General features: G+C 35.4%; 1 protein-coding gene and 1 long non-coding RNA gene across 2 annotated transcripts in view; both read right to left on the minus strand.

The window, feature by feature from the left end:
* The window catches only part of LOC118683889 (serine-rich adhesin for platelets), a 196,739-nt gene that overhangs the window by 113,945 nt on the left and 66,757 nt on the right, over positions 1-16,037 (minus strand). The gene's annotated exons all lie outside the window — the stretch shown is intronic.
* LOC138859037 (uncharacterized) lies at positions 9,979-11,478 on the minus strand. Its single transcript, XR_011398079.1, has 2 exons — positions 11,130-11,478; positions 9,979-11,040 (listed from the first exon to the last, which is right to left on the minus strand). It is a non-coding gene; the product is annotated as an uncharacterized lncRNA (long non-coding RNA).

Below are 16,037 nucleotides of genomic sequence, written 5' to 3' on the forward strand. Positions count from 1 at the left end.
TGATTGATGGGATCATGAATCGATCTGTATATGTTAACATATTAGAAAATGTTATGTTTCCTTATGCCAATTGGGAAATGCCACTGCCACAAGCAAACTGGTCAAAAGCTTGATGGCATCAAAGCGGATCGATCTTACGTCATGGCCTGCGCCGTATCCGGATTTAAATCCAATTGAAAACCTATGGGGAGATGTTAAACGATATGTTGCAAATGCAAATCCAACATCTCGATCACAGCTTTGGGAGGTTGTTCAAAAATCATGGATCGGATCCCTGTCAAGCGCTGCCAGGACTTGGTGAATTCTGTACCTCGCAGATGCCAGGCCGTAATAAAAAATAATGGGTACACTACTAAGTACTAACCCAAGCAAACAAATTAAAATAGTTTTTTGGAGTTAAACAATGTTTTTTTCAACTAATTCCACTGTTTTCATTACTCACTGCTATTTTTATGAACAGCTGTAAACAGCACTTTTTTTGTTTAAATTAATAATGTAAAAAAAATTAACAACATTTTGAATAATAAATTGATTTGTTTTTGTTTAAAATAATCACAAAATTAAAACAAAATTAAATTTGTGAACATTCATTTACTTTTTGATATATAAAATTAAGTTTAAAGTTGCAGCTCATCAGCACTGCTATTTTTATGAACATAGCTGTATATATTTTATAGCGTCTCCGACGTTTCCTTCTGGGTGTTACAAACTTCGTGGCAAACCTTATATACCCTGTTCAGGGTATACTGAAGGCAATGCAATTACCATATTCGGATTGTCTCGGAAAAAATTAGAATTGCTAAGCCTTTTATAACAAAAAAAAAAACACTCTAACTTCGGTTGCACCGAAGCTAGAATACCCTTCACAAATAACAAAGTTTCCCTACAAGAACTTGATTTTGATTGATTGGTCTGTATGACAGCTATATGCTATAGCGGTCTGATCTAAAAATTACGCAGATATTGTGGTAATACTTTAGATAATAATTCATGCCAAATTTTGTGAAGATATCTTATCCGATAAAAGATTTTTCAAACGAGAACTTAATCTCAAAAGGATCGGTGCAGTTGTTTTGTAGTTATGATGGGAAACGGCTTTGAAAACGTGAGTTGTGGGGAAAACGCTTTACAGTTTTGAATTTTGATGTATAAAAATACTTGCAACTCAATGCCACACACGTTAACGGCCACACTTAAGGTATTATTGGGCCCATTACGCTTTTAAATGCATTTTGCTAAGCATCATTCAATTACTTACTAAATTCGATAGAGTTCTAAGGTGTTCATTTATTTGTAGGTCGAACCATGGTGAACCAGGGAAATTATTTCGTCTTAATGTTCGAAAGGCTAGTCATTCATAAAACTTATGTTCAATAATTTGCTAATTCTGCGTAATATTTTTTCTGATGGTGAAACTATGGGGTGCTTGTTGTAAAGGGAACGTCTACACTAACTCCCTGTATTAGCGATATTCCAAAAATCCACGACTGTTTTGCTCTTTACCATGGCTTTCTTGGCCCCGCTCAAGATGGCCAGTTCGTCCGCTTAGTCATTTTCTTCTATATCTATAAGAATGGATACATAAATGATGCTGCCTCTATCTAGGGAGACTTCACTGTCACATCGGATTACTACTTAACTTTCTTAAAGAAACGTCATGACATCTCCTAATAAAAGCGTAAATTCCTAATATTTAATTTAGCCTTAATTCAGTTAAACTAACTAAGCGCAAACCTTGCTTTCACGCTTTCAAAGTTTTAGAGGCTTAACCAGAATCAATTTTCATTCTCACTTTCACTTAGCTAAACAATAAGTTGTGCAACCAAGCAAAAGTTTACGAAAAAAAATTTCGAACGAGGTTTGTTGTTGTTGCCGTTTGTTTGCAGCTACTTACACGTTCATTCAATGAGTATTCATTCATGCTTCTGTTGCCCTTTTAGCGCCAGATGCCACAACCAAACAACTAAAACATGCCAAGCAACACTCAATGCCAAAGTCAGAAGAGCAACAACAGTGAACTAAAAACCGAAATAAACAACTCGAACAAAAAAAGCAAAAATAACAAAAAGTACTGAATTCACCGGCAGCCGTGAAAAACAAATGAATGTACCACAACCACAAATCAGATAGCTATTGCAATAATTCACGCGATACAAATCTCTCATCGCAGCGTCTGTTGGAATTACCTTCATGCTATTGTTGGGGCTGCTTTTTTATTACTGCGGTGGAATCAAAGAGTGTTGTTATATTTTTGCTAAACCAGGCAGCGACGTGAAGAAATCTGCACTTAGAAGATGCGGAATGCGGAGCTCTTGGGCTCGGGCGCGATTAAGGCTTTGGCGCCATTGATATTGTGGCTATTTGAAGTGTTGTTTTTGGCTTCTTAGCGGACAGTGACAGCACCGTCGTTAGTATGAAACATATTTTTAGCCGATTTCCTTTTATTTCTACATACAAACATATAGTTGACAGTTGTTACCTTCTTCGTCTTTCGTTTTTGGAGTACTGCTCGCCCGGCATCATTGACCCCCTTAGTGTAGGCGAGCTGCTGTGTAGGCTTCGTTCTACGTGCGGGCGTGGGCGTTTGTGGCAATTGCATCATCGGCGCTGTCGCTGTCGCCGTCGGCATTGGCGTTTTGCGATTCATGGCGTTACTGCTATTTTTCCAGTCATAATCCTAGAAGCGAGATTGAGCGGCAAGGCTTTGAAAAGCCGGGACGCCACAGTGTACCGACACAGAGCACATAGCTTATTTGCTTTATTCTTTCTAGGTTACTTGCTCGTATCTGTTCTGGTTATTGTTTTTACTGCTGAGTCATTTAATTATTAGGCATATGTACTTTCACTTTTTATTTGTTGTTTAAAGTGGCTGCCGTCGCAAGCATTCGTCTGTACTGCCGTGTTGCAGTACACTTTCAAGGCAACAATGGAGCGAGCATTTGAATGGACAGTAAGCAAGGAATCCAAATGGGCGAAACTAAGAACACAACGTGTACAACATTAAATTCTTTTTTCAAAGCTACTATTTTCAAAAATTCGAAATTCAGAAATCATATGCCCAAGCACTTTTCGAATAATAAATTTATAGTTTTGAAAAGCCGGAAACTACAAAATAATTTTTAACTCCTTTAAACTAAAATCATCCAAGAAAATGAAATTAAAGAGATTGGTGGAATTACAATTGAAATAATTAAAATCATAATTATTAGCAAGAGAATACAGAAATTAGCGATAATGCATATTTAATAATTATATATTATTAAAAGTAGACAATTTTGACAGTTGTAAAAACTCAATAGTTTTTGAGAACTGGTGGAAAAAAATATTCAGGGGTGTTGTGGAATCCAAGACAGATTTGCGTAGTTGTCAGAATTGCAAACAAATTCTAATTTTGAATTTGTAAATTCTCATAAAATATCTTGACTTTTTCCATAAACTCGATAATTATGACAGTTTTTGTTTCTTTCATATGGTTTCTTCTATAGAAATAACGATAAATTAAATCGTAACAATAATATAAATTATTTTCTCAACTTACATTTCAAATCTGTCAGCAAAAATCCTCTTCTTTGTTTTTGATAACAAAACCGATAAAATTGGTTTCCGTGACACCCAAAACCAATATAATTTCTGTTTCGAACGTAAAACCAATAATATCTGAATTAATGACACCTACTACATTTTTTTATCGGTTTCAATTCTGATTCCTACAACTATCAGATTCTACAACACCCCTGATTATTATATTATTTTAGCGGGTAAGTGACAAACTTTCATATGAATATTGAACTACGGAATTAGAACAAAATAAAAAGAATAGCTAACTCACTCCGTGATGGTCGAACAGCGCTGGAGATCACTTCCAGTATTTACCTCAGGATTGAAATTTATACATTGATACAAATTTTATAAACCCTCATTTTTTCCACAGAGCCTAGTAACTGAAATAAAAATGTTTCAAGAGTTGGTCCAATTCGAGAACAAAAAAATGTGCTTCTCTAACGTTGCGGACAACAATTTGCTCTCTAATGATATATTTCTATAATACATAACATAGGGTGTTACAAATAATATTTCCTTCAATTCAGCGTTGAATTGAGAGATTTTGTTATATATTTAAAAGTTATGGGCTTTATTGCACTCGTATATATCCTGTGTATAAGTATGTAGAAGGCCTTCCCCATCATATATGTATGTAGAGGTATTATGTGATCGAACGACGACGCTTTCATATCAAAAGTTGAAATGAGAAAGCAAAGAAAGCGCAAAAACTATGAAGCAAAACCAGAAATAAGGAGAAGAAAAGCACGGGCAAATCAAGAGTCGTATGAATGTACGAGATTGTGTGTTGTTGCAACTGTTCATGTGCGCTATTGATTTTTATCATTGGGATCACATGTCATGCATAGAGCAATGTGTGCATAACCGGTCACGCAGCCCAAGTAAACCAGCAGAGAAGAGCAGGAAACAGAAAATTTAATAAAAGCCACATAGTAGAGTTAAGTGTAACGCATAGTAGTTATTTATCCATTCAAAGACAACTTGCTAGCTAAAGACATGGCGACAACAACAAAACTCATACAAAACTGAAACTGGACACGAAACTACCGTTTGATCGATCGCTCTGATTAAAACTACAACACATGTGTGTGATCTGTCACAGACATCAGAGACGACGACCGCATCTGCGACGTTTAGTAGACAGATGTGCGCGTGTGTGTGTGCGTCTGCGTCTGCTAACATCGCAATCTAATAAGGTTTGTATTGCAATAAAGCATGTTTGCGATGTTCGTGGGCATCAGACGGCTGTGGAAATGTTTGCTGAAGTGAAATTAATGTCTGCCACCACATTGTGCGTACGAGAGGCATTAGCAACAACACTTACATACCAATCTATATTGCTGTGACTGCCAGCGCTGGAAGGCAGACTGTAAAACCCTCCATAAACAGCTAATTTACACCGCACAGCAATGGTGCCATGTATAATATATTTTCTACTGGTTCACATTTCCCCCAAAAATCCTAAATTTGCTTCGCATAATTTACCCACAAATAACTGAAACGATTCTCTTTTTTTGTTTTGTGTCTTAAGGTCTTTTTTGACAATATTTAATTTGAAAAAAATTATGTTCAATCAGTTCCTTTTTAAATCTATTATTAATAGTATGCCAGAGTGTACAAAAAAATTATTTTTTTATTTTTTTAATTGAAATTTGTTGATTTGTGGCACAGAAGTGAGCGTAAGAAGTTGGAAAAAGATAAGCTGCGTGCGAACAAAAATTTACTTTTCTAAACCAAGTTACCTCATTCACGTTTTGGGCTGGAGCTTACATTAACCCATTTTCAAAAATATTTTAAGTTATATATTTTACTTTTCGTTCTTTACCCAAGAGAACGCTAACCGAAAACAAGTTTTACTCAACTTACTGCTTTAAATTTCCACTACAGATACTTACATAACAGTCATTACATTTTCAATTAATTATAGCCATATTATTTTTTAAATACAAGATCTGACATATTGGTGAAAATACTGTTCCGCAAATTTATCTTTATATCCGTACTTCCTTAATTGGTTATAACTACTACTATTAAAACTATTGTCGAAAGATTCCAAATTTTTGTCTAATAAGGATACTATCGGTCAATAATCCAAAACTTAAAAGCACCAGAAGTTTTCTTCGCCGAGTCTGACTTCGAGCTAATTTACAGCCCAATTGAAAGCTCCGATGGTAATAAAAGCCTAACAAAAATTACACTAAACATTACAGTAACAACTTATATATTGTCTTTCTAGCATTACAAATTGGAAAATGAAACAATTATTGGAAGGAAGCATCAGAGTACCTAACCTCAATGCTATTGTATATCCAGCGATTACAGCAATGGAAAGGTTCGGGGTCTATAGACACCCACCACCCCCCTCGGGACATGATGCGCCCATGTTATATTTTGTTACGTACATTTAGCGTTAACTCCTGCATATGCTGTTGAAGCTGATTCAGTCAATGTTGTTGCTTTTGTAAATAGTTTACTCGCTGCGTTCGAGTTTGTTTTACAATTAATGAAATTCAATCTTTTTATTAAGCATTTATTTGAACGAATTCGAAGTGTGTATTGACAGGAGCGATTGCAGTCGCTCGCAGTGACTGAATGGTAAAAGCACACACATACTTGTAGTCAACCACACTTATACTCAAATGCACACAGAAACTATATAGGCAAATATGCGTGGTTTAGCAGCTGGGTGTGCTGCGCATGCGCCGCGACTCAGACTTTTGCCGCAGACATGGCAAATATGGACAAAAATTGTAGTATGCAACACGCTGCGGAAAAATGTGGAAAAAAGTTGCTTTCGTTTTTTCCATTCGCTTTTTCTTTGGCTTTTCTTTTACGCCAACCTCTTGCGGCTATTTATGTGTTGTTTATTTGTTTGGTTTTTTTTTTGGTGTTGCCCCCGTTGTGCGTGCTGTTGACAATTTTCTATTTACTCACGCCAGTTAGTCGCAACCATAACATACTTACGTACCTATACAATTTGTTGCAAACATGACCGTCGGACAGTTCAACCCACCAAGCGGCGGTAACAACACATTAGCTGTAGGAACTGACGCGTTTGTGGTGACTGTTGCATGCCACGCACCATGCTGATGCCGTCAAGCTATACGCATTTGTGTGGACTACTATTTGTACCGCCACTGCGTGAGTTGCATTCATTGAACTCTAGCCTGTCGGCATGTTACAGCCAAGCAATGGCGTCTGCCACTTATTTGAGGAGGACACAAAGACGGCGAAAGAAAACAACAACCAAAGCAAACAATATATGAAAGGCAGTAACAAAAACTGTTTGTCGTCGTGATGTTGTTGTCACCAATTGCTGCATGTTGCACATTACGAGCCGCACAATTTGCGGCTGTTGCCACTAGCAAGATCAATTGACTTTTCCTCAACTGCTTGTTTGTAAATAGTGGCAAGTTGCGCAGCCTTTCAACGCAGCCTAGCGCTACGGTGGCAGCAAATGTTTGCCTTATTGTTATGTGTGCCACATGGATACACACACAATGCGAAATACTTTGCAATTTCTAGTCGCGCGATTCGCGCTTCACGACTTTTCACTCGTTTCAGTTAAATGTTGCCAATTGATTGGGGTGGCAATTGAATGTCCATTGAGCCCCATTAACCTTGATAAACTAATGGTTATTATGTCCACATGCTCATAAATATATTTAACTTGTAAGTGGTATTTGAAAGCGACTCGAATTGCCTATACGGGTTCCAGCTAGGCTATCTTAAAGTTTCTCCAGTGAAGCTTAGCATGGGAGCTGATGGCAGCGTTTCAGCAAAATCAAAAGCATTTTAGTAAACAGATAAAATCAACCCTAGATTGCATTTCCAAATTCAAAAGGTTTCCATATTTGAATGTGATCAAACAGGGTTCATAAAGTGGACAACCGTCTTAGTAGTTGTGTTTAGAATCTTATTACAATATGTATGGCTACAAGGGCGAGCAGGGTATCCACTAGACAACCGCACAACAATATTTGTATTACGCATGGTAACCAGGTAGTACTCATAAGCAATTTTGTAGTCAGTCGCCATTTTTGGTGTATGATGTAGTACAATCTCATATCTTTGTATCAACATAGAAATATTGTTTCCAATTTACAGGCCAATTGTTGCCTTTTCTCGTTTGTAAAATCATTACGTCACGACGTCGCAATCTCGTTTCAATCATTCTTATCTCTATATATAGAAATGTCAAGCTCAGGCATACCAGCATTAACACCAAATGTATTACATCTATTGCAAGCTCTGGAGTGTGAATACTTTGCACATCAAGTGCTTTTTGCTTGGGATAAAACTAAACTGTTGTGAATTAGCGAATTTCATATTATATCTAATTCTAGCCTAATCAAAGCCAACAAAAAGTTTGTGTTTGCTCCCGACTCCCCGACGAATAAGTAAAGCTTAAAGTGCGATAAAAATTATTATTTATTTAACTAGGGACATGACAAATTTATAACACTATAAGGGACATGACGTCTCACAGGCTACTACTTTCAAAATTAGATCATAAAATAGCATCTAGATGAATTAGAATTGTGTTGATATTTAACTATTGGAATGTAATAAAACAAATTTAAATGAAGTCACAGTTTGGGAGGATAAATACTGCATGCCCTTCGCTTTCCCTGACTAGTTTCAGAACTTTGGATATTGTCTTCAACGATATCTTCCCCCAGTACTCGCTTTATCACTAGCCGTAGCTCCCTTGGTAATTGACTGGACATAGTACATTTATGCCGCTCAAGTCCACAATGCAGTGACGCCCTCACTCAATTTGTAAAGCTATTGAGAATTGTTGACAAATTTGTTGAAAATAAAGGATATACCTGCCAACTTATTATCGTGCTTTTCAGTGCCCTCGTCTGAATTATCGAAACGAAAACACTGTAACAAAACAACAAATTTATTTTCTGACCTGCCGCATCGAAATATCTCACACCCTGTGCCATTTACTTTTCCAAGACCCACAAAAGCCTTCAGCGCAGTCATGTCTATGTCTCTCAGTTCAGGTTTATTCTGACGAGCAAACTTTTGCTTCGCCTAATAATTTATGTCAATTTCGAGGCACAAGCATGTGTTATATTGTAATATTGTGTTGAAGTGTTCGAACGTTAGCATTAGGAGAAGTCTTTGACAATTTATAACCATTTTTCCCGTAATAAAAATTCGACCTTCGTAGTCAATATCATCTTCACTGGCAGATTGGTCAGAAGCCAGCAAGAGGGCAGTGAATTTCTCTTCAAATGATGGACTGTCTACTCGTAATATTTTTCTCTCGGGGGGAAGTGGTCAATTCTGAGAATTTGCTAAACACGCGACGCCTGTGAGACTACACGTCACTAGTTAGCTTCGAACTTAAGAAATGTTTTTACGTTACAATTTTCCATTTCTTAAATTTCGTAATTTTTTTACAAGTTTATATACTTATAGAATAATTCCTGTCCACATCTCATGCATTCGAGTTTTCACACATTTGTTAAAGGTCCCTGTGCACTATTTTGGATTTGACGCAAATGTATGGCTGATTATTAGATTATTAACAACCACGTTCAGCTTATTTTTGGATTAATTTTCTTTGTTTGTCAAAATTCTGTTAATATACATCGAATTGTGTAACAATAATTCTGTTAAGCTTTAAGAGTATGTCGACAATTATAATTTTCGAGAAATCATAGTAAAAAACTTGATCTTCACCATTATTTTTAAGCTTGACAGCTAGAGGCACCTTCAGCGGCAAATGCAAAAACTAGGAAAAATATGGGAGGGATAATTATACGACGATTATTAGCCAACATAGTAAGCGCTCATATCGAAAGGCTTCATAAGGCTAACTGCTTGCTTAAACTTCACGTTACTTATATTTATTTGCCCTACTTGTGGACATCTATGGTACAAGTAAAGTAGATGTTTACAGAAGATCAGCTCTTGAATAAATGCAGATCACAGAAATGTCAGAGATAACCAGATACCGCGGGGCTTACGCTCCCTCAAAATACCGTTATAATAGCTAATATTTAGAACAAAGTATATTTTGGGGAATGAAGAGTTTACGAAGAACTTTAAGAATTGAAATCACCACTTTAAAAATAAATACAACATTTAATGTATAGGGGTGTTAGCTGACAGTTGAATTTGCATTCAAGATTTATTTAAAACTTCAAAATAATTTTTATTTCTTTTATATATGTATTTATATATATATTTTTTTTGTTTAAGAAATTTTAGACGTTTGCATAACAAAAGCTATGTTAACTCAAATAATAAACCAGCGAATTCGCTGACACATTCATAAATTGCAGACGCTGGCGCTTAAGATTTTGAAAACATGTGCAAAATTTTGTTAATTTTTTTACAGATAAGTGGTGTTATATCTTATAAATATGTTTTCCGCATTTTCTTCATACACACAGGTTACTGGGTCACCAAAAAATGCAATTATTTATTTTAGGCTCTGTTTAGAACTTTTAAATTTATTAATAGGCTTAAGAGGTGAATGAACCTCGGCGAGCGTTGGAGATTAATCATTTAGAAAGAGAAAGAGCACAAAAAAGTAAGAAACAAAATCAAATAACACGGAGAGTGAAAAAGCGCGCTGCTGTTACACCTTCATTCAGTCACCGGCTTGTTTATTTTTCCTCTAGCGAGAGCTGTGTGTTTGCTGATAAATTGAGATGATTTAACTTCTTTACTTTGCGCTGGAAAGCGATAAGTCACATTGTCGCTGTAACGCGCCTTCCACGCAGTGTTGTCAGATGCTACATGTCGAACTATCGTGGACTTATTTAAACCTACATTCACAATTCTACTCTTGTGTGAGCTCGGGTTGACGTGCGTAGCTGTTTGATTACTTATGGAGTCAGCTATAGAAATCAAATGCTGCTGTCAAAAGTAGCGTTTTCATTGACATATCAAGTTGCTATAAATCTGATTAGTATGTTCGCTCCCTACGCGTATTTGTCACTTTTGAAGATTAATTTAACGAGTCTTCATCTCCTTATCTATTTGGTATTTCAGAATAGGCATCGCAGCCCACCAAAGCGTCCGAATTGACAGCTTTTTCTTATATGTATATAAAATTCTCTTATGTAAATATGTATGTATGTATGTCTGCATATACGATGTGCAATTGTTTATGTTAGCCAAGGAAATACCTTTACAACCCACACGCAATCCGTCAGTCCATTGAATAAGTTGTTGCTTCTACATAGGTGTGTAGACTCAATCGCTTCGGCGCGATTCTCTTTGTCCGCTTGTTTTATTCTATCTCACAGTTCTCTTCGCCTCAGTTGAGGTGTTTATTTTTAAGGTTGACAGCTTAATCTCGTCGGATGGCACATTAATTTCACGAACATGCGACTAGTAGGCCGCTTCAACGAATGATTCGTTACATATACACTTACATATTTCTGTGAGGCCAGATTCTAGGAATTAACAAAATTTGCTGATTTTGCTAAAATTTCTAAATTTTTCTCTCTAGATCAGTATTACATAAGAAAATAATGTGATATATGGTATGTAATAATAACTGCAAATTATTTCTCATGTTTTTATTATTCACTTACCATAAAATTTCCTTATTTAATATTGGCATACATTTTACTTATAAACCGTGTCAAAATACGGTCAACTAGCAAAGAGTCGCAGAGGAGGTGATGAATTTTATGCTTGCACAAACAAATACATATCTACATTTTGACGTCACATGTATTGGTATAACTTTTCTCAAATAAAACAGTCTTCCCTAATTCCAATTCGAGCAGAACGTTTAGTGTTCAAGCGTTTAAGCTATTTCCATAATGAGTTAAGCGGTGTATGGGCTCGTTCATTTCTCATAATTTTTCATAGATTAATCGGAAAAGTAAAATTTTGTTGCATTTAATTTAGTTTCGTTTCGCCCTACAGCCTATAAACTCTAGAACAAAAATAATGATTGATATACACCATGCATACTTATATTTTAATTTCATTTTTGCAGGCAACAGTGGGAATTCTACAAATACTTACATACATAGATACGAATTTTTTATGTAACACTCATCTCAAAATGATGTTCGCAATTGTTTTTTTTTGTTTAACCTACAGATCATCGCGGTTGTATTCTAAGTATGTGCATATGTATTTTGCCATCTTTTACTTAATGTGCTTCTCAACCGTTCCGAAGCTTCTATTTTTAACTAATTTGTTTTAAACATAAACACATACATTCATACACATACATCCATTTATGCGCTTTTGGCAGATCCGCGCTATGGTCAAGGCTGCGAATGCTGTGAAGAGAGCATGTTTACGAACAAATTGAGGAAGTGTGTCAGAATTTTCACACCAGTTTTCATGCATACATACACACATACATTTGAATGTATAAATTATAAGCAAATCATCGTAAATAGCATAAATACAGAAGTTGTAAATTGTAGATGATCAACAGCCGCTTTGATGGCGTTGCATATTTTCAACAATTTGAGAGTAAAACTAGAACTTTTATCAACATTTTCAGTTGTACTGTGCAATGCTCAGGACAGATGGCTTTCATTATGATCTAACTTCTTGTTTCTCGTGACGATTTTTTCCTAATAATCAAAACCGTTAACATTGTGAAAACTAAAATAATAATACCAATTTCAAAGTGAATTCTCTGTGCAACTAATTTCTTCTGGGAGAATAATATGCCTCAGTGAATTTTCTTTATTTTTCGTTCACTCGAATAATTATGTATGCGCATATGTACATTTCTGTTATTCTTTCCTGCAATTTGTGACGTGCGGCATGCCACTGTCACTACATACATATATACTTTTAACCCAGTTCTGGCAAAATTTTTATATTTATTTTTCTTTGCTTACTTTGCTTAATACAAACAAGACATGAGTAGCTGAACAAAAAATTAAATGTCAACGACTTAAGTTGGCACCTGGCTTATGCTGCAACCCAGCGCGCTCGACAAAGGTGTCACATTACGCTTGCGCATGAGTTGTTTAATGAAAGACAATGACACTTCATAGATACACTCGCTTTATTCTTTGGAATGCTTGAAAAATATTTTAGAGCCGTAAAAATATAAAGTATTGCAAAACATTGTTTTTGTTATATTATATTATTGATGCTAAATTCTGGACTTGCTTACTTGTACGCCGCACGAATATTGTTTCAGTTGTTTTTTAAGCAAAAATATGTACCCGTAAGATAAAGCTTAGTTCGGGTGTGACCGAACGTTTTGTACTCTCGCTACATGCAAGGATCAAAGCCGGTGAAATATGTTCACGTGTTGACAACACTTTATATAAAACAGTTGCACCGAAGCTATAATACCCTTCGCAAATACAAAAGATTCCTTATAAGAATTTTGATTGATCAGTTTGTATGGCAGCTATATGCTATAGTGGTTCGATATCAGCGGTTCCGACAAATGAGCAGCTTCTTGAGGAGAAAATTTCCGATATATATCTCAAAAGTTGAGGGACAAGTTCGCATATATGTATATAGACGGACGGACAGACAGACGTACATACATGGCTAAATCGACTCAGTTCGTCATGCTGATCAATTATATACAAATTTTGTAGGGTCTCCGAAGTTTCCTTTTGGGTGTTACAAACATCGGGGAAAATTTAAAAAACCCTGTTCAAGGTATAAAAATGTTGCGAAAGAATTGAACATCCATTATTCGGCGACACCTTGAATGGCTTACAATCAGATTTCGTAGTCATAGATATATGTAGAAATATATGGTTCCATTACTATACTAAAATCCAGTCTTATATAATATCTTAATTTGGAGCTCAGTTATGGCACTGTATAAGTTTTTGTGGGTGCAGCAATAGTCCGATTACGGTCATCTTCAATACCCACCTCCCCATTGTGCCAAGGAACAGGTGTACAAAATTTCATAATCATCATCGCATAATATTTTGCTCAATTTATCACTTGCACAGACAGACGCACGGACGGACAGGCAGACCAGATTTCAACCTGTTCCGTCATTCTGATAATTTATATAATATAATATATATTATATTATAACTCTATATCTATCTCTATTAGTTTATACAAACGACCGTTAGATGAACAAAACTTTTATAATCTGTAGTAACATAATGCGAGAGTATAATAACAATATACGGAAAAATCGACTTTTTTTGGGTAATGGACCAAATACATTTATCAATTATAGCACCATAAATATATTACCTCTTAAAATAGTAAAAATAAGGGCAGCATCCATGTTTTTTTAATTTCAATGGTGCCTAACGCATCTCGCTCAATTTTATATAACAAAATGTACAAAGGGTCAAAGTCAAATCTTGGAAAAAATAATATTATAACAAAAAAATACTGGACCAGCTTTGAAACCTTGTTCCGACTGTTAAATAAGCTTGGCTGAAAAATTTTACATACCATTGAAAAAAGAGGAACTTTCCTAAACTCTCATAATATTTCTTTTTGTTGTTTTGAAAGTGATTACAACCGCACGGAAACATATACTGAACCAGTAAGAACATACTAGTAAATGTAGAATAATTAGCTGAGTACAATAAAAATATACACATATATAATTAATAAGCGCGTCACATTAGCAACCATACGTTAAAGTAAAATGATAATAAATGAACGCTTTAATCTTCAAGCGAATAATGTACGCACTAGCTACTCCATTGCTATTGTTGTTACTGTTTTCTGTCCTTTGTATAACAAAGTCTCAAGGCATGCTGCTTTGTTCTTCTTTTTTTCAAGATTAGAGGCGAGCTGAAACGTCGCCGGCGGAGCGTATCTAATGCTTCTGTTCAAATTACTAGAGGTATGTATGAAGCGTGCCTCTATACATTTATAACACTATGTAAGTATATGTATGTCTGTGGCAGCTGCGGCATGTTTGTCAAAGCTAGAAACCTGTTTGATTCCACAACAATATGACAAGTGAAGAAAAATGGTTTTTTGATTGCATTGCGCATTTCAATTGGCTTAAGGCAGTGCCGACTTACAACGGTGGCAAACCCAAACTCACCGATGTCGATCGCAATCAGTGTACGTTGTGAAGAGCTTTATATTTTTACAGGAAAAGTAAAAATAAGTTAGAAGTTTAGAAAACAGAAGAGAGGTTGAAGTAGAAAACAAATCACGCTGCGTTAAAATTGAAATTTGCTGTAGTTGTAATTAGAATTTCTTAGAAAACTTGTTTGTTAAGCTAGTAAGTTTGCTAAGACAATAAACTGAACATGCCACATTTGGTAACGCAACTAATGCATGAGAGTTTGTGGCGATAAAGCCAAGACTTGCCCTAAAGGATTTGTGAGAGTAGTGCCGAATGTTATTGCAATTTTAACCTCTCAACTATACAAGAAGTGCTATAACGATCAGTATTAAGATCACGTCAATAGTTAGGAGAGTGGTGAACACGTTTGGTATAAATAAAATTTAAATATATACATATACATATCTAAGCTTTTCATCATCTCTTCTATTGTAAATATTTTGACAAGAGAGCAATGTTCCCACATTGCCAGGAGAAAAGCTGCGGATCGAAGAAGCCCATGAAAATTAATTTATGGTATACGCGCTGTATTGTGTAATGTAAACCTTCCTCAGTTACGGAATATTCTTTAAGGTAATTTTCCAAATGCAGAAAATAAAGGTAAGCAGTTCTGTGATGTAATCATTTCCATTATTTAAAAGTATTTCCGGATTAGATCTCATTTAAATATATTTGAAAAGAGAGAATTAACATAACGAAGTCGATTTAAAATGAATTGAACAATTGAAGCATATCCCCATGTGATATAAATATAAATACAATCCTGAAACCACTTAAATTTGGGATTACATCAGCTCAGTAGTTTCATATTTTCACTCAAAATTGTTCGAAAGAAATTATATTAAATTAATTGTCTCAAAAAAGCAACACATAAGATATAATTTTACAAAATTCATCGATTACGGGGCCCTCACCCTGTATCAACAGAGTCCCGGTTTTCTCTCTACGGCCATACACTAAATATGATAACATTAACGTATGAACTTATGTATTTAATAGGTTGGTCTGGTAGGCTAATAGGCCATGTGTGGTCCTATACAATCCTTATTATATACAAATAAAGACGAAAATGTTATTTCCGGCAAAAGAATCCAAAGGATTGAACTCGAAGACTTACCGGTTCCACATAGTGCGTCGAAAAAATGCCTTGTTCATTAGAAACAATCAATATGTGTAATCTATATACATATATATATGTAGTAAACTCGGCCATGTGATACTATGGTTTAAGCTAATCAATATAGTGAAAATATTATATACGAATAAGGGCGCAAACGTAATTGGCAGTATAGAATTTTTTTTTTATATATTGTTTTTAATTTTTAAAATTTGAGATTTAAACTATTCTATCTTATATGTTGGGTCAACCTGGTGAAAAATTGTATTAAAATCGGTTCAGAAGTTTAGGAGATAACTCTGGATTAAACGTAACACGTAATTT

The sequence above is a fragment of the Bactrocera oleae genome, chromosome 2 (genome assembly GCF_042242935.1).
Source record: "Bactrocera oleae isolate idBacOlea1 chromosome 2, idBacOlea1, whole genome shotgun sequence".
Lineage (NCBI taxonomy): Eukaryota > Metazoa > Arthropoda > Insecta > Diptera > Tephritidae > Bactrocera > Bactrocera oleae.